The following is a 23,111-nucleotide window of genomic DNA, read 5'->3' as shown; positions in this document are numbered from 1 at the left end:
CTATTTTTCTGTTTTACTTTGTGGTCATCTTTGTAATATTTCTTTGTCCCATTGACAGCAGTTTGTAACTGGGGACTATCTGATTGTTATCTCTCTGCCCTGTGGAACTATAGGCTTCCTGAAGGCAGGGGCCACGTCTTGAGCTCGCTGTTGTATCCTCGTAGCTTTACATGGCACCTGACATTCAGAAGCCTTACATACGATTAATGAATACATGAATGACTTCCTTAAACTAATTTTGTCTCTTACTTCCTAGTTGCCAGGTGGTATAAGACAGCAGGGTTATGATCTAATATATATTTGATGTGGTAAGAAACTAAAGGCTTTTTGGGAACTTCAGTCTCATTTGGGGCAAATCAAGATTTTGTGATTCTGAAGCAGTTTGGGGAGTTGTCTTTAAGAAAAAGAATGCTGATTATAAACACAAAATTTATTACAAATTTGTCTTTTAGAATGCCAAAAAGTATAATTAAAGATATAAAAAACTGACCAATGTCACAAATGCTATAACATTTGGAAAATAACATTTATTAACTAATTGCCTAATATTTCTATAATATCTTCTCCTATATATTTTGGCTACATGTTATATTACCTTTGTGTAAGAATTCTGTTATAATAACTTCAGTGGCTAGAATAGACAATTTAGTCTTTCTATTGATATAGTAATTAAACTTTTTTCTTTAGTCTAAAGATGTTAGACTTGCATAAATTTCTTGCTGTATTATATGTATATTATATTTTTAAGCTAATAAGGGCCACTAGTGGGGGAAAGGTTTACATACTTTCTTTCCCTTCTCTGAATTCATCATTATGTAGGTAGTAGCACGTTTGATGGTAGATTTTCTTTTTTTCTTTTTAGATGGAGTCTCACTCGTCACCCTGGCTGGAGTGCAGTGGCGCGATCTCGGCTCACTGCAAGCTCTGCCTCCCGGGTTCATGCCATTCTCCTGCCTCAGCCACCCGACTAGCTGGGACTATAGGCGCCCGCCACCATTCCCAGCTAATTTTTTGTATTTTTAGTAGGGATGGGGTTTCACCGTGTTAGCCGGGATGGTCTCGATCTCCTGACCTCGTGATCCCCCTGTCTCGGCCTCCCAAAGTTCTGGGATTACAGGCGTGAGCCACTGTGCCCGGCTGTTTGATGGTAGATTTTCAACTACAGGAAAAGCATGGTGCATATTCCTGGAGCATCAGTTTTACTTGTTAGTATATATGTAGGAACGTTCTTAATTAAGACAGAAGGAAATATCAGAGAAAACTGTGCACAACATATAATTTAAAGCTCAAACACCAGACTTCATAAGGCTATAATTTTGAGCTAATAGCTTGACACGTTTGAATCTAAGACAGTAATCCTGACTTCCATCATAGTCTTTCCATTTGTTTGTAGGTATTTAGGTAAATTTAGTGATTTATTTTTGTCCTTTTTTTCATTCCTTAACTGAAATTTAAAACATAGCTTTTTATAGAAATAAAAAGGATATGCAGAAAAATGCACATATCATAAGTGTATGGCTTGCTGAATTTTCACAAAGTTAACCCACTGGAGCGAGACTCCATCTCAAAACAAAAATATAAATTAAAGAAACAGAAAATTGCCACAACCACAGAACTACCTCCTCTTCTTCCTTTCCAGATTCAATCTCTATGCTTGCCAAGGCAACCACAGCCCTGACTTCTAACAGCATGGGTTAGTTTTGCCAGCTTTTGAACTCTGTGTAAATAGAAGTATATAGTATGTACTTGTTTGGATCTGACTTATTTTCCCTAACATTATGTTCGTAAGATTCATCCATATTGTTGTAGATAGTTGAAGATCCTTCTTTCTCATTGCTATTCCATTAATATAGCACCATGTATTTATTCCCAGTATTGATAAACATTTGTATAGTTTCTTGGTTTTGGCTATTATGAATAGTACCTCTAGGCCGGGTGTGGTGGCTTCTGTAATCCCAGCAGTTTGGGAGGCTGAGGTGGGCGGATCACCTGAGGTCCGCAGTTCGAGACCAGGCTGACAAACATGGAGAAACCCCATCTCTACTAAATACAAAATTATCCAAGTGTGGTGGTCCATGCCTGTAATCCCAGCTACTCCGGAGGCTGAGGCAGGGGAATCACTTGAACCCGGGAGGCGGAGGTTGCAGTGAGCCAAGATCGCGCCACCGCACTCCAACCTGGGCAACAACGAGCAAAACTCCGCCTCAAAAAAAAAAAAAAAGTACCTCTGTGAGCATTCTAGTACATGTCTGTTGGTAAACATCTGTGTGTATTTCTGTGGACTATATCCCTAAGAGTAGAATTGTTAGGTTATATGGTATGTGTGTGACTGACTTTGGCTAGATATTGCCAAACAGTTGTTCAAAGTCGTGACTTATAATCTCACCCACAGTGTAAGGAAGCTCTTTTTTTAATATATTGCATGATTGTATGAGAGTTCTCACTCTTCCATCTCTTTGCTAACACTTGGTATTTTCTATCCTTTTAATTGTAGACTTTGTAGTACCTGTGAAAGCAGTTTCTCATTGTGGTTTTAATTTGGATTGTAGTTTAGTACAGACATTTTTGAAAAGATTCTGCTTCACAACTTGTTTTTGGTATTAAGTGTTTAGAATTGTCATATTTGGAAAGACCTCTGTCAACTTTTTTCATGTATAAGCTTTAAGATTTCAGGGTATTTCCCATACGTAGGAGTCTGATTGAATAAACTATGGTATCGACAATGGAGTACCATGCAACTACATTAAAAAAGGAGAACAATCTCAGTGAACTGATAGGGAGTGATTTTCTATGATATATAAAATGAAAACTGCAAAAGGTATAGCTAGAATGATGTATATACCTTTTGTGCATATGTATATTTATAGTATATATGTTTTGCAAAAAATAAGCAAAAGAATAAATCAAACATGAATGAAATTGAAATACCCACAACAGGAGGTAAGTGGGAATAAGGTGGAAGGGATAGGTAAGGGAGTGAGGCTTAAAGCTACCTATAAAGGTAACTTTAACAAGTTTAACAGGTAGCTAGCTGGTAAACTATGTTAATGTTTTACAGATTCAAAACTTAAAGTTTACAAAGATGGAAAAAACTGAAATACAATACAAACAAAAGTAAGTAGACCTAGTTTATTAGCAAAGCACACAGCTATTCATCGAACTTGTAAACACATTTTTCAGACTCCATACATTTATGGGTATATATATTCTAAAGACACAGACCGTAAAGGCCTACTGAGCCTTCCTCAGTCTCTTGGTAGTTTTCATACTATTTTGTGCGTATTCTGGGATTGAACAATTGAGAAGCTATATTGATGCTTTTGAAAACAGAATTCTCACTGTGGAAGAAAGAATATGTAAATATGGAAGGATTAAAATAATATAGTCATGTTGGATTTGAACTGGAATAAGTACTGTGAATTCAGGATTAAAAAAAAGTACTGTCGACCGGCCTGGTGGCTCACGCCTGTAATCCCAGCACTTTGGGAGGCTGAGGTGGGCGAATCGCAAGGTCAGGAATTCGGGACCAGCCTGGCCAATATGGTGAAACCTCGACTCTACTAAAAATACAAAAAAATTAGCCGAGAGTGGTGGCGGACGCCTGTAGTCACAGCTACTCGGGAGGCTGAGGCAGGAGAATCGCTTGAACCCGGGAGGCGGAGGTTGTAGTGAGCTGAGATCGGGCCACTGCACTCCAGCCTGGGAGACAGAGTGAGACTCCATCTCAAAAAAAAAAAAAAAAAAAAAAACACAAAAACCTGTCAACTGAAAAGTCTAGAAACAATGACTGCCCAGTAGGAACGAACACACTTAGTGCAAGACCTCAGTTGCTAAATATATTTCCCATTAACAGGAAGTAGGGGAAATGGCTTAGCAAATTGGATGATTCTGGTATTGGGGCATGAAAACTACAAGGTGAGCCTAGGATATCCAATGCACCAGGAAAGTAAAGAGGTGCTTTAAACATTTCTGAGGAGTGGCTGGGCACAGTGGTTTATACCTGTAATCCCAGCACTTTGGGAGGCCGAGGTGAGTGGATCATTTGAGGTCAGGAGTTCAAGAGCAGCCTGGCCAACATGGTGAAACCTTGTCCCTACTAAAAAATACAAAAATTAGCCGGACATGGTGGCAGGTGCCTGTAGTCCCAGCTACTTGGGAGGCTGAGGCAGGAGACTCGCTTGAACCTTGGAGGCAGAGGTTGCAGTGAGCCGAGATTGCACCATTGCACACCATCCTGGGAGACTCAAAAAAAACAACCCCCTGCCAAAGCTCTAGGGAGTGGTAAAGTATACAGAACCAGCTTGAAGGGTCTCCCACTAGCCAGATTTGGAACCATTTGAGCATCAAAAAGGATAATGTTAATACCTTCGCAATGGAGAGATCTGGCAAACTCCGCTGTAACCAAGTCATCAAACTTAGAATCACTAATAATGAAACATGCCAACATCACATGCCACCTGATGTCATGCAGTGGAAAATATACAGTATCATCTATGTATTCTTTTTGCTAAAAGTGTCTAATCTGAATAATTATGCACATACAATCAGACAAATTGTAGCACATTCCAGAAAACAACTGGCCTGGACTCTTAAATGTGAATGTGAAAGACAATGAAAGATGGGTGTCTGTTCTAGAATAGAGGAGACAGACACACCAGCTAAATGCAGTTTATGATTCTTCATTGAATCTGATGGATTGCAGAAAAAACCTAGCTAAAAATAAAAAGGATAATTGGGAGAAATTTGAATATGGACTACATATTCGATAATATTAAGTCAAGCTTTTCAGTGTAATGGTATTTGGTTATATAGGAGACTGTCTTAGGATATGCATACTAAAATACTTAGAGAAGCATGATATTTGTAACTTAAATGGTTCAATGAAAAATGTGATACATGGTATATCAGAATAAAGCAAATGTGGCAACATTTTAATTCATTGCACTATTTTATCTTTCTGTAGGTATAGAATTTTTGAAATAAGATAGAATATTGATTTCAGGGCATTTCAAACATTTTTGTGCAGTGACTAATCCCCATATCTCTTTAAGGATACTAATTTACCATTTTGTCATCTGTGGTTCCGTAATAGGAAACCTGTTAATATAACTCATGGTATTAATAAATCAAAAGAATGATGAAAAGGCATTGATAAATTTAAATCCTTTCTAGTTTAAAAATACTTTTAAAGTAGGAAAATACAGATGATTGCCTTACATAATAAAATTATATATATTCTAAATGCTAGCATCATGCTTTAAGGGAGCAATACCTAGAAGCATTCTCATTAAAGACAGGGTCAAGAAAATAATTTCTACTGTCATTATTTATTTATTTTTTTTTTTGAGACAGAGTCTTCTCTGTTGCCCAGGCTGGGGTGAAGTGTCACGATCTCGGCTCACTGCAACCTCCACCTCTTAATCTTAATCCATTTAAATGTGAAAGGCAAAATTTAAAACTTTTTGGAAGGATGTGTCAGTGAAGGGGTGGCCTGCCCCTCCACACCTGCGGGTATTTCTCATCAGGTGAGACGAAAGACTGAGAAAAGAAATAAGATACAAAGTATAGAGAAAGATCAGTGGGCCCAGGAGACCGGCGCTCAGTGTACAGAGGACCTGTACCGGCACCGGTCTCTGAATTTCCTCAGTATTTATTGGTTACTATTTTTGCTCTCTCAGCAAGGGGAATGTGGCAGGAGAACAGGGTGATAGTGGGGAGAAGGTCAGCAAGAAAACATGTGAGCAAAGGAACTCTGTGTCACAAATAAATTCAAGGGAAGGTACTATGCCTGAATGTGCACTTAGGACAGATTTGTGCTTTTATTCACCCAAACATCTCAGTGTAGTAAAAAGTAACAGCAGCATTTCTGTCAGCATATCTTACCTCCACCCATAGGGCGGTTTTCTCCTATCTCAGAGCGAATGTACGATCAGGTTTTATACCGAGATATTCTATTCCCAGGGGCATGTAGGAGACAGAAGCCTTCCTCTTATCTCATCCGCAAGAGGCCTTCCTCTTTTACTAATCCTCTTCAGCACAGACCCTTTACAGATGTCGGGCTGGGGAATGGTCAGGTCTTTCCCAAGAGGCCATATCTCAGGCTGTCTCAGTGGGGAGGAACCTTGGACAGTACCCAGGCTTTCTTGGGCAGAGGTCCCTGTGGCTTTCTGCAGTGCATTGTGCCCCTGGTTAATCTATAATGGAGAATGGCAATGACTTTTACCAAGCATACTGCCTGTAAACATATTGTTAACAAGGCACATCCTGCACAGCCCTAGATCCCTTAAACCTTGATTCTATACCACACGTGTTTCTTTGAGCACAAGGTTGCGGCTAAAGTTACAGATTAACAGCATCTCAAGGCAAAACAATTGTTCGGGGTACAGATCAAAATGGAGTTTCTTATGTCTTCCTTTTCTACACAGACACAGTAACAGTCCGATCTTTTTCCTACATATCCCCCTTTTCTTTTTGACAAAACCACCATTGTCGTCATGGCCTGTCATTATGGATCCCCTCTCAAAATAGAGAAGAAATTTGATATGGCATAAGTAGGGATGCCTAGAGTTGGTCAAATCCAATTAATATTTCCTAGCAATTTTTGAAAGTCTTTTAATGATTTTAATGTGTCTTTTCTTGTTTCTATTTTTTGTGGTTTAATTTTCCTTTACCTGCATTGTACAGTGACGACTGTATACACACATCTCTCCTAATCGTCATTATGGCCCACGTTGGGCGCCAGGTGAAGGGGTGACCTGCCCCTCCACACCTGTGGGTATTTCTCATGAGGTGGCACAAGAGACTGAGAAAATAAGAGAGAGACAAAGTATAGAGAAAGAACAGTGGGCCCAGGAGACCGGTGTTCAGCATACGGAGGACCTGCACCAGTGCTGGTCTCTGAGTTTCCTCAGTATTTATTGATTACTATTTTCACTATCTCAGCAAGGGGAATGTGGCAGGAGAACAGGGTGATAGTAGGGAGAAGGTCAGCAAGAAAACATGTGAGCAAAGGAACTCTGTGTCACAAATAAGTTCAAGGGGAGGGTACTATGCCTGAATGTGCACTTAGGGCAGATTTGTGCTTTTATTCACCCAAACATCTCAGTGTAGTAAAGAGTAACAGAGCAGCATTGCCGCCAGCATATCTTGCCTCCAGCCACACGACGGTTTTTTCCTATCTCAGAATAGAACAAATGTACGATTGGGTTTTATACTGAGACATTCTATTCCCAGGGGCATGCAGGAGACAGGCCTTCCTCTTATCTCAACCGCAAGAGGCCTTCCTCTTTTACTAACCCTCCTCAGCACAGACCCTTTACAGGTGTTGGGCTGGGGGATAGTCAGGTCTTTCCCTTCCCAAGAGGCCATATCTCAAGCTGTCTCAGTGGGGAGAAACCTTGGACAGTACCCAGGTTTTCTTGGGCAGAGGTCCCTGTGACTTTCTGCAGTGCACTGTGCCCCTGGTTAATCAAGAATGGAGAATGATGATGACTTTTACCAAGCACACTGCCTGTAAACATATTGTTAACAAGGCACATCCTGCGCAGCTCTAGATCCCTTAAACCTTGATTCCATACCACACATGTTTCTGTGAGCACAAGATTGGGGCTAAAGTTACAGATTAACAGCATCTCAAGGCAAAACAATGGTTCAGGGTACAGATCAAAATGGAGTTTCTTATGTCTTCCTTTTCTACATAGACACAATAACAATCTGATCTCTCTTTTCCCTAACACATTTCTAAACTTGGGATGGGAAATAACATTTTCACAAAGGTAAATGGTAAAGAAAGTGAAATAATAAGACACAATCCTGCAGAAATTCCATATTTGCAACATAACTGACAGGATTAGATTTCAGACTACATAAATTCTACAAGTCAATTACAATAAATCCAATGGAAAAATAGGCAATGTATGGACAATGGACATTTTGCAGAGGAAGCAATTTGGCAAATACAATCATGGGAAGGCATTAAAGCTGTCTGGAAAACGGAAATAAAAATGAGACCATCATAAGATACGATTTTGCATCTACAGGACTGACAATAATTAAGTCTAATAATGGATTATGGGTCAGTGGAAACTCATACTTCTGGGGAAAGTGGAAATTAGTATAATCACTTTGAGAAACAATTTGGCATTATCACATAAGTTTGAATATTTATGTAGCTATTGACCAATAGATTTCACTGCTAGGTCTAGGCCCCAAAGAAACTTGTGTGTGGATACCAAGAAACCAAGAATGTTTATAGCTGCACTGTTTACAGTAGCAAAAACCTAGAAATGACCACATGCCCATTGTGAGGAACCTGACTTGAACTATACATTATGGTATATTCACATGATGAAATATAACACAACAATGGAAAAGTGTGAACCACAGCTACTCACAACTTGATATATCCCAGTAACATGACATTTAATAAAACAAGTCTCAGAAAATCATACCATTTTATACCATTGTTATAATGGCATTAGCATTGTAGCAGCAAAACCAAACAATGCAGAAGGATTCATATGTACAATGTCACTTTTATAAATCATAGGGATAATGTACGCAAAACTGGTGGTGGTATCTTTGGGGGTTATTCAGGGTAATAGGATGGGGCCAGCACACAAGTGGAGCCACTGGTATTAGTAGTGTTCTGGCCTTCAGATGGGGGCTGGTTCCCAGCATGTGCCTTTTACATTTTATTAGGTATGGAGTTCACACACCCTTCTGATGTGAAATGTCATGATAATGATGAAGGAAAATAAGAAATAGCCTCTGTATATAAAGAGTAATCAGAGTTAATATAGGAAGGGAACTTCCTAGATAAAGTGCTAGGAGTAAATTTCATGGGCAGTGTACAAGAGCATTGTGAAGCCATCGAGAGTCTGCTGAGAGCCACAGAAGAAACTTGAACAAAAAGTCACAATTTGTTCCTAGAAAAATTTATTCTCGATGGGTTGGTAGGTACAGCAAACCACACGGCACATGTTTACCTAGGTAACAAACCTGCATGTCCTGCACGTATATCCCAGAAATTAAAATTAAACAAAAATTTATTCTTATAAAGATGTCAATTCTCCCTGACTTCATAGGCTTAACATTTTATTAAAATTTTAGATTTTTTCCCCCAATCTGGACAAGCTGAGAACTGTCACCAAATCTTAAACAATTTGAGGAGGGGGACATTTTTTAAGGAAAAGAAGACAAAATTAAGAAAACAAAATTAGGTAGAAAAGCTAACATTAAAGACAAGAAAATTACAAATACTTAAAAGCTGACAAATATAAAACATTACCAACTTAAATTCAGAAAAACTATTAATTGACTGATACACTTGTTACATTTTTCACTTCCTTTCATTAACTGAATTATCAAATAATCTAAGAGCTTATTTGCTCCTTCTATTTGAAGTTTGTGTCTTTCATTTAATTACTGCTTTTCATTAGATCCAAATTTTTTTTATAATTTGCTTTTTTTTTTTTTTTTCTGAGGTGGTGTTCTGTCACCCAGGCTAGAGTGCAATGGCATGATCTCAGCTCACTGCAACCTCTGCCTCCTGGGTTCCAGCAATTCACCTGCCTCAGCCTCCTGAGTAGCTGGGATTACATGCGTGCACCACCACACCAGGCTAATTTTTGTATTTTTAATAGAGACAGGGTTTCACCATGTTGGCCAGGCTGGTCTCCAACTCCTGACCTCGTGATCTCACCGCAGCCTCCCAAAGTGATGGGATTACAGGCATGAGCCACTGTGCCCAGACTATAATTTGCTGCTTGATGTCAGAATAATTTCTATTAATTTCATTGTTCATCTTTAATCGCCCTTGTTTCATAGTCCAGTAATTTTCTGTATTTTCTATTAAACCCTTCGTATGTCTAAATCAGGAATCAGTTTCCATTTTTTTTCTAAACTAGCCTAAAATTGTTTTTCTAAATTACAGTTAAAATGGCATATTCGAACTTTGTTAACTTAAAATATTGACATATAATTAACATACCACAAAACTCACCCTTTAAAAATATGTGTGATTCGGTGGCTTTTTATTATGTTCACAAAGTTGTACAATAATCACCATTATGTATCTTCACAACATTTTCATCACCCCCAGGATAAATCTCATAACCAGTAGAAGCCATTCTCCCTTTTCCTCTTCTTCCAGCACTTTGCAACCACTAATCTACTTTGTCTGATTTACCTCTTCTGGACATTTCATATACATAGAATTATACAATATGTGACCGTTTGTGCAAACTTTATTAAATTTTGAATGAATTCTTTCTATCCATGCTCAGGTTTTCCTTCTGAGTCAAAAAATATATTTTAGAGTCTTTAAGATGTTGTGTACTTTGTGCTACAAGATCTCAGTGCTTTTTAATGGGCAAACCATCTCACTATCCTTTGACTCCTGAATACTAAGTTGGCATGGGTGATGAAAATACTACATGTAAAGGATAAATTCAAGAAGAATGTGTAACTTGCAAAATCTGAAGTAGTCAGCAACTTCAGGGACTGGGAAGGAAGCCTTCCTAGGGATAACTAAGTGATAAACTGAACTGTTGTCCAGAATGTCTTTTAAGTACTTACTAATGTTTTTAAAGAGTTCTGGAACCTTCATGTCTTCTGAAAGTCACATTTTTACATGACTGATTGCAAATGCAACATAAAGTTGCTCAGAACTTATTTCATTCTGTTGAAAAGACAAAACTGCGTTTGAATTATTCTTGTGTATACTTTAATTTCAGATGAATTTTGACAGTTAAAAGTTGCTTTGCTGTATAAAAAATGATTTTTCTATTTTTATAGAGTAGCACATGATAATGGCATACACAAAACAATTTGCTACTGGAGAATTTGTAGCGATATTATTTGGTGTTTGGTTTATTTACTTATTTGAGTTCCCACTTTATTTTCCCTTATTTTGTACATATTTTCCCTTTTTTGATTCTCCATGAGCTATTTTGGATAAATAAATGTCATATTTGTCCTTCTACCTTTACAGTTTTCCAGACACTTACATAAAAATTGATCAAATCTAGAAATTAATTGGATGATTCCTAGAAGTTTTTGTTACTTGAAGAGCACAACCTTTTCATTGTGATCTCTGATGAATAAACCTTTTTCACTTAACAATTCAATACCTTCCACTATTCTTAATACTTCAGCATCATACTGTATGTTCCTTCTTTGTCCTGCAGGACGATGTTAAAATGCATTATAATTCATTTATGTGTAATCCAAGGAAATGTAGACTTATTGTGTTGTGTGTGTCTTCTGATTAAGAGCTCAGTACATTTAATCTAGTCTGACGGTTTGCCTGGTGTAAGTCACGTGTGTCTTGTTAAAAAAATTTAATAACCAATTATATATTTTTTAGAATAGACTGCCCAAGATCTTATAACTATTTGCTCATATTTTTATAATACCTGTTTAGGAAACATTTAAACAAATCCTTTATGTTCTGCTTGATTCTCTGTAAATAGGAATCATGATTTTGGAGGCAGAAAAATTTGCAACCTCACAGTGTTGCTGTGAATTGCTCATTGTGACATGCAGGGATGAAAGTTCAAGGTACTTATGGGAAGTCAACACGTTCATTAAAATGAGGCTGTGCTGACTGTAGAAATTGTTTTCTGTTTGGAAGGTTTTGTTTTCTGCTGGGAGTATTCTGATTCTCAGTCTTATTTCTCTTCTGTTATTACCAACATTTTCTTGGCGATTATGATTCTTAATGAAACAGTTCTGCGTACCATTTCAACCATTAGAGTTTTTAGTCTCCATTGTTTTATAGGAGAGTTCTTGACATTTCGAGGCTCCTGCCTATCTTCATTCTTTCAATTTCCTTTTTTGGCTTCCACTAAGATACTTTCCATTGAGTTTAAATTTTGGAATGATCAATAATTGTAGAAAAAAATAATTCATCTGAAATTGAGACATCCACAAAAATAATTCAAATGCATTTAAAAATCCACTGTGTTCAGTTGAGCCCTATAATTGTGTAACCAGATTCTCATACTATAAATATTGAATTATTGATGGGATGCATGTGGGAGTTTTTCATTGGAACATTTGCTTCTTCAGGCCATTTTGCTATATTGGTGGCAATTTTGCATGCTGCTTTATCTGGAACTGTCAGACTTTGTGGTGACAAGATGTGTCAGATAAGTTGAGGCGCGCATAAATCAGGCAGCCTCATCCCCAATTATACTTACTCTTTGTAGGAATATTTGGTGTTTGTGTCCTACAAACCCAGGAATTTTATTTCATGTGATTTGCTTTAAAAAAAAAAAGCATGGTGTGTTTATAATTATGTACATTATTTTTTGAGTATCTTTCTTGACAGGTGAAAACTTATTTTAACTAGGTATCAGCAAGAACCAAATTCTCTGCTTCAAACTGTAAAACTTGGCTGTTTGGGTGTTTGCCCAGAATGTCAGGTCAGGGTTTAGATGCCAATCCTGCCAGTTTCTTGCCCTGAAAACCACTGAACTGTATGATTTAAGTCAGTGAATTTATAGTGTGTGGATTTCATCTCAATAAAGCTGTTTTAAAAAAAAGTTCAGAGAAGATGTTCTTTCCTGAGCTCTGGCCCAAACCAGGATCATCCGTGTGTGTATCAGGTGCTGGGATTGGGGGGATCTGGACACCAAAGCACTCCTCTGTCCCTGGAAAATTCCTATTTGCATTTTCCAGCAGCTCAGGTGTCATCTTGATGAAAATGTTCCTCGATGTCTGAGACAGAGTGGACCACCCTCCTGGTTTGTATACCTCTGCTTGCATCTCTCCTGCAGATTGGTACCTTGTTTTTCTGTGAGTTGTTTATCTCCCTCTATCTCCCTTAAGACCTTTGCTGCTATGGTGCCCAGCAGGAAACACACACACACACACACACACACACACACACACACACTCTCACACACTTCTTACATGCCTGATACGGTGGACTCATTAAAGGCTGGGGTGGCAGCTCTCGGGGAGTTAATGGGCAGCTTTATCTCCACAGAGAGAAAGCTCGGTGTAGAAAATGCTGTGTTCTCTTCCTCACAGCTGCTGACTTCAGGGCACTGGTCAGCCTCTATTTCTTTGTAGTGGTTTTTTAGACTTGAGTGCACATTGGAATGACCTGAAAGTCTGTTAACATGAGAAATGCTTGGCCCCAGCCTCCGAGTTTGGGTCAGTAGGACTGGTGTCAGAACTGATAATTTCCATTTCTAGCAAGTTCCCAGTGATAAGCCAGGAACCCTGCTTCGAGAACCACTTGGTCCCCCTGCCAAGGCTCACTTGTCTTGGGAGACGGCTTGTGAAGGCCCCTCTGTTTGTGCAGCTTGGTGGTTTGCATCGGGCTCTGTGGCTGAAGTTGGAATCTTCAAGAGGCCCCCCCAGACGCATGGTACTAGTTTAGTCTGAATGACTGTCTAGGGATTTTCAGACTTTGCTCTCTAACCCTCCTAAGTAGAATGGAGTCACCTTAGGGTGACTGATCCAGGGAGGTGGTGTGGGTGATGCTTCAGACCTCACCTTCTCACCAGATCAGCTCTGTTTTTATGTCTTAGGCACTAGGATCCTATAGGTGAACTTCTTTGGAGAATGAGTTCCTATGCAGGGGAAAAACCCCACATTTTTATGGTAACAACCTGGATTCTGGGCCCTGCAAAGTGAGCAGCTTATGAAAGCCCTGAGGTTTCCTCTGAGCTCCAGGTCCCAGAATGCCAGAGGACCAGAATGCCTCTTGGTTGCTAAGTTGTATTTTTTTCATTTCTTGGAGAGCTACAACTCCGAATTCAGCATAGCTTTGTGGTTCAGACTCTGAAGTCAGACAGACTTGGGTTCATGTCCTGGACCTGCCCCTCCTAGCTGGGCACCCTGCTGCTTCTGGGAGGTCTTTGCGTCTGTGTCCGTAACATGGGCCATGATTCTCTGCCTTCCCCGTGGGCTGCTGTGAGTCTTGGATGAGATCTGTAGGAAGTAAAGCTCACAGTCACAAAGAAAATGAGCACTTAAACAAAGGATTTCTCAGCAAGGCAAAATTTACTTCTGCAGAAGGGTGCTGCTCTCAAGTTTGGTCACCATGAGAGCACACCAAACAAAGGAGGGAAGGGGTTTTTATCCCTAATGGCAGTTTGTCCCAGCTACTGTGTCCTATCTCCACTGTGGAGTCAGACTGTACAGTCTAAGCTGAACCCAGTTGCCTAACTTGAATGGTGTAGGAATGTGGTTACACTGGCGGAAGGGGCAGTTTCGGTGGGAAGAGCCATTGCGACGGGAGGGGTCATTTACAGAGTGGGTAGCAGATGTGGGCTCTGTAGATAAGGACCAGCGGGAAAGTTGTTTACTGAAACCAAGACAGGGAGGCATAAAGGATAAGGAAGTTAGTTTGGCCTTGGAAGTAGGGAACAAAGAGCAAGGATGTTAAACCTTTGAATGGGAACTTCTTTTGTATCTAACAGGTTGTAGATCCCAAACACTTGGCACGGTATCTGACCCATCATCAGCGTGCTCAGTTAAATATTAGCATTGCCATGATGGTTTTGTTCTTGTAGTGAAAATTAAAACATTATTCTTAAAGGATCAGTAATTTTTAAATGAAATAAATATGAAGACCTGCTTGAAATCTCTGAAAAATTTCAATAGTTAATGGATTTTTTCCTGTACTGGGCAAAATTGATTTTTAATTAAAAACAAAATAGAGGGGTCAGGCGCAGTGGCTCACACTTGTAATCCCAGCACTTTGGGAGGCCGAGGTGGGCAGATCACTTGAGGTCAGGAGTTTAAGACCAGCCTGGCCAACATGGAGAAACCCTGCCTCTACTAAAAATATAAAAATTAGCCAGACCCAGTGGTGCATGCCTGTAGTCTCAGCTACTTGGGAGGCTGAAGTGGGAGAATCCCTTGAGCCCAGGAGGCAGAGATTGCAGTGAGCCAAGATTGTGGCACTGCGATCCAGCCTGGGCAACAGAGTGAGACTCTGTCTCAAAAAAAAAAAAAAAAAAAAAAAAGGAAAATGAATTAAAGGAGCATTTACTTAACTAAAAGGCAGTTTTAAAAGAAAAACTGCCTACAATCATAACATTAGCAGAAATCACTTCACCTTTTTATGTTGATTGCTTTGCTCCACCAAGAATTTCTGTGAAACACTGGTAATGCTCAAAGTTTTTTTTTTAGTCTTCAACTTTTAAGTTCAGGGGTACATGTGCAGGATGTAGGTATGCTACGTAGGTGTCATAGTGGTTTGCCATACAGATTAACCCATCACCTAGAATTAAGCCTAGTATCCGTTAGCTATTCTTCCTGATGCTCTCCCTTCCTACCCACCTCCCCAGCAGACCCCAGTGTGTGGGTCCCCCACATGTGACCATGTGTTCTCATCATTCAGCTCCCACTTATAAATGAGAGCATGTGGTGTTTGGTTTTCTGTTCCTGCATTAGTTTGCTGAGGATAATGGCTTCCAGCTCCATCTGTGTCCCTGCAAAAGGATATGATCTCATTCCTTTTTATGGCTGCATAGTTGCAACATCAAATTTGATGCATCTTATTATTGTGATCTTTTCAGACAGTGTCTTGCTGTGTCACCCGGGCTGGAGTGCAGTGGTGCGATCATGACTCCCTGCAGCCTCGACCTCCAAGGCTCGAGATCCTCCCACCTCAACCTCCCAAGAAGCTGGGACTACAGGTGTGCACCACCACACACCCAGCTAATTTTTGTAGAAGCGGATTTTCACCACGTTTCTCGGTCTGGTCTCAAACTCCAAGGCTCAAGCAATTCTCATGCCTTGCCTTCCCAAAGTGCTGGCATTATAGGTGTTAGCCACTGTGCCTGGCCCCATCTTATTTTTAAATGAAGTTTTAATAAGATGTCAGTTATGTGCTTCATCTCAAGTGATTGGCTCCAAAACAAATCAAGTTCCTTCCAAGTACAAAAGAATCTATGTTCTAAGGCAGTGGAAGGAAGCGGGGTTGGGGAGAATATATCGTGTTCAAGGAAAATGAAAAGAACTTAACGTTTTGAAACACTTCTAGTCAAAGGAACTATGACTAATATATCCTGGATGTGATGGGAGGTGGGGGGCATTTAAGCCCACATTCCCACTTACTCCCATTTTAAAGTTAGAATCAGGAGGAAGATGGGGATCGAGGTAAAGAATTTTGCTATATCACAGTTTGGCTAAAAGGCATTCTACCTAGCAAGAATGCAGGTGATTTACACCCTATCTACTCTTGAAGCTTAAACCAGTACTTTGATGATACTTTTTTTTTTGGGTGGGGGGTGGTAAAGGGAGGAAACAGCCAGAATGAGGATTGAATATATTTGAAAGGAGATTCAAAGTGATGTTTATTGAGCACTTCACTTTGGAAAAGCAAAAAATCAAAGGCTGTCTTAGATTGTACAGAAAATATGATTTATTGGAGATATCCCTTGCCTCCAAGCTCTAATATTAAGCCTCCAAATATAATGCAAGTTATATTGATATAGAAAATGGGAAGGAGCGGGCAGATTTATTATGTATGACCATGAATAATTTTTATCTTTATTGCTTTCCCACTTCAGATCAAGTTGGAATTTTTAACTTTTCACCAAAGATTCTTTGGTTTTACAGAAAATATAGCACAGGTACATGAAATGTAATATATTTATTGTATATGCTTTTAATAGTAGAAACTAATTTTAAAGTTAGGCAGTTTAAAATAAATTTAAAATTATAGTTTAGTGGTCATAAGAGTTAGATAATTGTGTGGTAACCTGTGAGTGTGTTTATTTAGCAATTATGGTGACCATGAAGGGACTTGCTCAGGCCATTTAGCAGAATATCTGACAAACCAGAAGGAAGATGGTTTTAATAACAAGGAAAAACATAAGCTCATTATAGATTTGTGTAATAAGGGTGAGTCCAGAGTCGAATAGGCTTCTAATGTACAGTGACAGTCTTGCTCTGTCGTCCAGGCAGGAGTGCAGTGGCGTGATCTCGGCTCACTGCAACCTCACCCTCCCGAGTTCAAGTGATTCTCCTGCCTCAGCCTCCTGAGTAGCTAGGACTACAGGTGCATGCCACCATGCCCAGCTAATTTTTTGTATTTTTAGTAGAGATGGGGTTTCACTGTGTTAGCCAGAATGGTCACGATCTCCTGACCTTGTGATCTGCCTGCCTTGGCCTCCCAAAGTGCTGGGATTACAGGCGTGAGCCACCGCGCCTGGCTTACTGTTGATGTCTTTAACTTATCACAATCTCCTTCAAGCAATACCCTGCTGCTTGACCTTATGCACAAGAACCTTATGACAGTATTCTTCCAGGCCCCAGACTTGGTGCTGTTGTTATCCTCTATGTTGCTTTTGCATACCCTATTAACCTCACAAAACATTGTTGTTATTTTTGTTTTAGGCAGACAACATATTTTATATTTACCCACATACTTGCCTTTATTAGGGTTCTTTGTTACTTTGTGTAGATCCAGATTTGTATCTTGTATGGCTTGTCTTCTGCCTGAGGAACTTCCTTTAACATTTTGTATGGTTCAGGTGTATTAGCGATGAGCTCTCTCAGCTTGGTTTATGTTAACCTTTTATTTTGCCTTTATTTTTATTTATTTTTTTGTGACGGAGTCTCACTCTGTTGCCCAGGCTGGAGTGCACTGGCGTGATCTCCACTCATTGCAACCTCCGCCTCCCAGATTCAAGCAATTCTCCTGCCTCAGCCTCCCAAGAAGCTGGGACTACAGGCACCCGCCACCACACCCGGCTAATTTTTGTACTTTTAGTAGAGATGGGATTTCACCATGTTGTCCAGGCTGGTCTTGAACTCATGACCTCAGGTGATCCGCCCACCTCAGCCTCCCAAAGTGCTGGGATTATAGGCATGAGCCACCATTCCCGGCCTTGCCTTCTTTTTTTAAAGATAATGTCACTAGGTAAAGAGTTCTCGTTTGACACACTTTCCTTTTGAGTGCTTAAAAAATTTTTTTAAAAATTGGTTTCTTTTAAATTTGTAATTGACTTTTTTGGTGCATGTTTATGGGGTATAGAGTGATGTTTTGGTGCATAAAATGTATAGTGATCAGATCAGGGTAATTAGCGTATCATCTTGAACATTCTTTAGTTTGGGAGGGTGAACATTAAATATCCTCTTTGTAGCTATTTGAAACTATGTATTACTGTTAACTATAATCATTCTACAGTACTGTAGAACTCTAGAACTAATTCCTCCTATCTAGCTGTAATTTTATATCCTTTAATGAACCTCTTCCTATCTCTCTGCTTCCTTTACCCTTCCCAGCCTCTAGTATCCTCTGTTCTCCTTTTTACTTCTGTGTGATCAACAATTTTTTTTTTTTTTAGCTTCTGTATTAGTCTGTTTTCACATTGCTATAAAAAACTGCCCAAGACTGGGTAATTTAAAAAGACGCTGAATTGACTCACAGTTCTGCATGGCTGAAGAGGCCTCAGGAAACTTACAATTATGGTGAAAGAGGAAGCAGGCATGTCTTAGGGGGTTCCACCATGTTGGCCAGGCTGGGTCTCGAACTCCTGGCCTCAAGTGATCAGCCAGCCTTGGCCTCCCAAGGTGCTGGGATTACAGGCATGAGCCACCATGCCCAGCCTGTTTATAGTTTTTTGAGGAACATCCATACTGTTTTCCATAGTGGCTGTACTACTTTACATTCCCACCAAGAGTATTTAAGAGTTCCCTTTTCTCTACATCCTCACTAGCATTTGTTAGTCTTTTGATAATAGCTATCCTACAGTGAGATGATACCTCACTGTGATTTTGAGTTCCATTTCCCTTATAATTAGTAATGTTGAGCATTTAAAAAATGTTTTTCTTGGCCATTTGTTTGTCGTCTTTTGACAAGTGTCTATGTAGATTATTGGCCTATATTTAAACTGGATAGTTTGAGAATACAAACAAATGGAAAGACATCCCATGATCATGGATCAGAAGAATTAATTTTTTTTTAATTAAGCAGAAATTTTATTTCCAAACTCTTCAAAGATTATTGCAAACACAAAGTTGCCTTCTAAAAGTGTCCCAAATCAAATCAAAGGCATAGCATCAAAATAAATAAAACACTTGTGACATTAAGAATTATTTTAGGTTGTAGTATTTTACATTACTTTGTTTTTAACTGTTTACAGTGTTCTTCGAGTCATATTTAAACATTTCTTAAGATATGAAATAGGCCGAGTATGGTGGCTCATGCCTGTAACCCCAGCACTTTGGGGAGGCCAAGGTGTGTGGATTGCTTGAGGTCAGGAGTTCAAGACCAGGCTGGGCCAACATAGTAAAACCCTACCTCTACTAAAAATCCACACACACACACACACACACACACACAAATGAGCTGGGCGTTGTGGCATGCACCTGTAATCACATATGACAGTTACTTGGGAGGCTGAGGCAGGGGAATTGTTTGAACCAGAGAGGCTGAGGTTACAATGAACTGAGATCATGCCACTGCACTCCAGCCTGGGTGACAGAGCGAGACTCCGTCTCAAAAAAAAAAAAAAAAAAAAAAAAAGTAATGTATTTAGGTACAACCACAACTACAAAAACCGAATCTGCTTCATCTATATATACGATGGGGCAACCAAATGCCTCACATAACATTAATCTTTCCAGATAAGTTTGCTAAGGAACAGCTCCCATGTTAAGTGTTTAAAAATGAAACAACCTTCTCATTTGGAAAAATCAAGGCATCAGTCAATTGGTAAAGGCTACTCTTTTCCCCAGCAGTTTGTACTTTCTTACCTTAGTTTAGAAATTGTAAATTCATGAGCAGAACAAATTTTGTAGTATTTGTTGTTCCTGACAAATATTTTTATACCAAATAACAAATATTCAATTTTTTAAATAAAAGTTTTTCCTTACTAAATGTGAACATCCAGTAAATAAAACATACATGATATTCCAGGTATAGAAACATCAGTAATTCACTTATGAAAGAGGTACATTTTGGCATATCTGGTGGTAAGGTTTGTTTTTTTGGTGAAGTGCTTTATATGTAAGACAAACAAAAACCCAGACTTACTCTTTAGAGCTAGATTCCTTCTCCCAGTTTCCTTAATTGAGCAGAAACTCACCAGTTTCTGTAGAATTTTGGTTATAGTACCAGGCCATAGGAAGTCTGAAATAACTGTCACTTGACCAGTGAAAAGCCTCTCTTGAGGCTTGGAGGCAGTGATTTATCACTTTGTGCTTGAAGGCTTTCCTCTGCAGACTTCTTTCCTAGAGCCTTCAGGGTAAAGCACAGGATCTCGACTCCGGGAGGGGGTTACTTCCTGCTGGAACACTGACCAGCAGGGCATCCTTTCAGGCATTCTGCATGCAGTACTGTTGCAGCTCTGCAGCTGCCTGAGAGACCGTGATCCTCTCCCACTCCGACCTGCAGCTTGAGCTGCTCCACCAGGTGCTGCAGGGCACTCTCGCTGGCCCTGGAAGACATGGTAGCAGCAGTGTGCTCCAAGGGCCGTTGAGCCAAGGTAGGCAGGTCAGCCCTGCCAGGCCCTGAGTGTGGGCACTACCAGTATTGTTGAAAGGACCATACTATCCAAAGCAATCTACAGATTCAATGCAATCCTTCCCCCCGCGCCCCGTGCAGGAGTCTTGCTCTGTCACCCAGGCTGGAGTGCTGTGGCGCGATCTCAGCTCACTGCAAGCTCTGCCTCCTGGGTTCATGCCATTCTCCTGCTTCAGCCTCCTGAGTAGCTAGAACTACAGGTGCCCACCACCACACCCAGCTAATTTTTTTTGTATTTTTAAGAGACGGGGTTTCACTGTGTTAGGCCAGGATGGTCTCGATCTCCTGACCTCATGACCTGCCCACCTCGGCCTCCCAAAGTGCTGGCATTACAGGCGTGAGCCACCATGCCCTGGCCTCAATGTAATCTTTATCAAAATACCAATGACATTCTTCATAGAAATAAAATCTTAAAATTTATATTGAACCACAAAAGGCCCCCAATAGCCAAAACAGTCCTGAGCAAAAAGAAACCTGGGGGTATACACTGTCAGACTGCAAAATATACTACGAAGCTATAGTAACCAGAACAGCATGGTACTGTTATAAAAACAGACACACTAATGGAACAGAATCGTGAACCCAGAAAGTAACCTATTGATTTACAGCCAACTGCTTTTTAAAAATTTTTTATTTTTTGAGACAGTGTCTCACTCCCATCTCCAGGCTAGAGTGCAATGTCATGATCATAGCTTACTGTAGCCTTGACCTCCTGGGCTTAAGAAATCATCCTACTTCAGCCTCCTGAGTAGCAGAGACTACAGGTATGTGCAACTGTACCCAGCTAACTTTTAAAAATTTTCTGTGGAGACAGAGTCTCACTGTATTGCATAGGCTAGTCTTGAAACCCTGGACTCAAATGGTTCTCCTGCCTTAGCCTCCCAAAGTGCTGGGATTATAGGCATGAACCACCACGCCTGGCTACCAACAAATTTTTGACAAAGGCAACAAGAATACTCATTGGGGAAAGGATAATCTCTTCAATAAACGATGCTGGGAAAACTAGATATCCATATGCAGAAGAGTGAAAATAGACCCTCACCTCTCACCCTATATGAAAATAAAATGGATCAAAGACCTAAATGTAAGATCTGAAACCATAAAACTACTACAAGAAAACATAGGGGAAACCCTTCAGGACATTGGTCTGGGAAAATATTTTATGAATAAGACCTCAAAAGCAGTCAACAATCAGTTGAGCCCAGGAGTTTAAGACCAGCCTAGGCAACATAGTGAGACCCTGTCTCTTCAAAAAATTAAAAGTTAGCCAGATGTGATATATGTACCTGTAGTCCTAGCTACTCAGGAAGCTCAGGCAGGTGGTTAACTTGAATCCAGCAATCCAAGGCTGCAGTGAGCTACTGTCAAACTACTGCACTCTAGCCTGGGTGACAGAGCAAAAGCTTGTCTCTTAAAGCACAGGCAACAAAAGCAAAAATAAACAAATGAGATTACATCAAATGAAGAAGCTTCTGCACAGCAAAGGAAACAACGGAGTGAAAAGGCAACCTACAGAATGGAAGAATACATTTGCAAGCTATTCATCTGATGGGATTAATATCCAGAATATACACAGAGCTCACACATCTCAACAGCAAAAAACAATCTGAATACTTTAAAGGCATATCTACTCTGCTATTAGCTTACGTGCTTCTGAAGAGAGGTCTGCTGTCTTTGTTTTTCTGTAGATCCCCTTGCACCCACCATGGCTGCTTCTACGATTTTCCACTGAACCTTAGCAATTAGATTAGAATGTTGCTTGGCGTAGTTTTCTTACGTTTATTCTGCTTGGGGTTGTTGAGGTTCTTGGATTTGTGGGTTTATGCTTTTCATCAAATTTAGGAAATTGACCATTATTTCAAATCATTTTGTTTCTTGTTTCTCTTCTCTCCCTTGGATTACAATTACACATGTGTTGGACTGCTTGATACTGTCCTTTAGGTCACTGGTGCTCTTAATTTATTCTCAATCATTTTTTCTGTCTCCTTTGTTTTGTCAATTTTTAAAATAGCTATTTCTTTTCATTTATTGATAGTTTTCTGCCAAGTATAACCTGTTAATTCTATTTTTCAATTTTGTATTGTATTTTTTTATTTCTAACAGTTCTAAGTATTTTAAAAATATTTTCTTATGCTCATGTTTTTATCTTCTTGAAGACAATACTTACAGGATAACATTTGTTTACTAATTCTATCATAGATGTCATTTGAGTTTCTCTTGATTTTTTTCTTCCTGTTGGTCATATTTTGTTTCCTTGCATATTGGTGATTTTTTAAAAAAGTTTAGTTTTATAATTTTAGATTTATAAAATACAAATCTATTTCTTAGAGTTCTCACATAACCTGCACTCATTTACCCCATTATTAACATTTTATATGAATATGGTACATTTGTTACAAATGATGAACCAATGTTGATACATTATTATTATTATTTTGAGATGGAGTCCCGCTCTGTCACCCAGGCTGGAGTGCAGTGGCGTGATCTCTGCTCACTGCAATCTCTGTCTCCTGGGTTCAGGCGATTCTCCTGCCTCAACCTCCTGAGTAGCTGAGATTACAGGTGCCCACCACCACGCCTGGCTAATTTTTGTATTTTTAGTGGAGACGAG

At 39.6% G+C, this 23,111-nt stretch overlaps 1 protein-coding gene and 1 pseudogene across 8 annotated transcripts in view; one reads left to right on the top strand and one right to left on the bottom strand.

Annotated features, from left to right (window-relative positions):
• LOC105470417 (fibronectin type III and ankyrin repeat domains 1) overlaps positions 1-23,111 on the top strand; it is a 119,399-nt gene that overhangs the window by 40,356 nt on the left and 55,932 nt on the right. Inside the window, exon 2 of one of the 8 annotated variants that reach the window (XM_071068941.1) lies at positions 15,543-15,662. The exons of 6 other annotated variants lie outside the window; for them this stretch is intronic. The gene's annotated coding sequence lies outside the window, so the exon portion shown is untranslated. Of the gene's footprint in view, positions 1-3,065; positions 3,115-15,542; positions 15,663-23,111 lie in introns of those variants that run through there. One more of the 8 variants, XM_071068942.1, reaches the window with a different exon arrangement.
• On the bottom strand, positions 20,218-20,425 carry LOC112424901 (guanine nucleotide-binding protein G(I)/G(S)/G(O) subunit gamma-10 pseudogene; annotated as a pseudogene).

The sequence above is a fragment of the Macaca nemestrina genome, chromosome 9, assembly GCF_043159975.1.
Source record: "Macaca nemestrina isolate mMacNem1 chromosome 9, mMacNem.hap1, whole genome shotgun sequence".
Lineage (NCBI taxonomy): Eukaryota > Metazoa > Chordata > Mammalia > Primates > Cercopithecidae > Macaca > Macaca nemestrina.
Note: the sequence above shows the minus strand (reverse complement) of the source record. Positions and strands in the feature narration are given on the sequence as shown.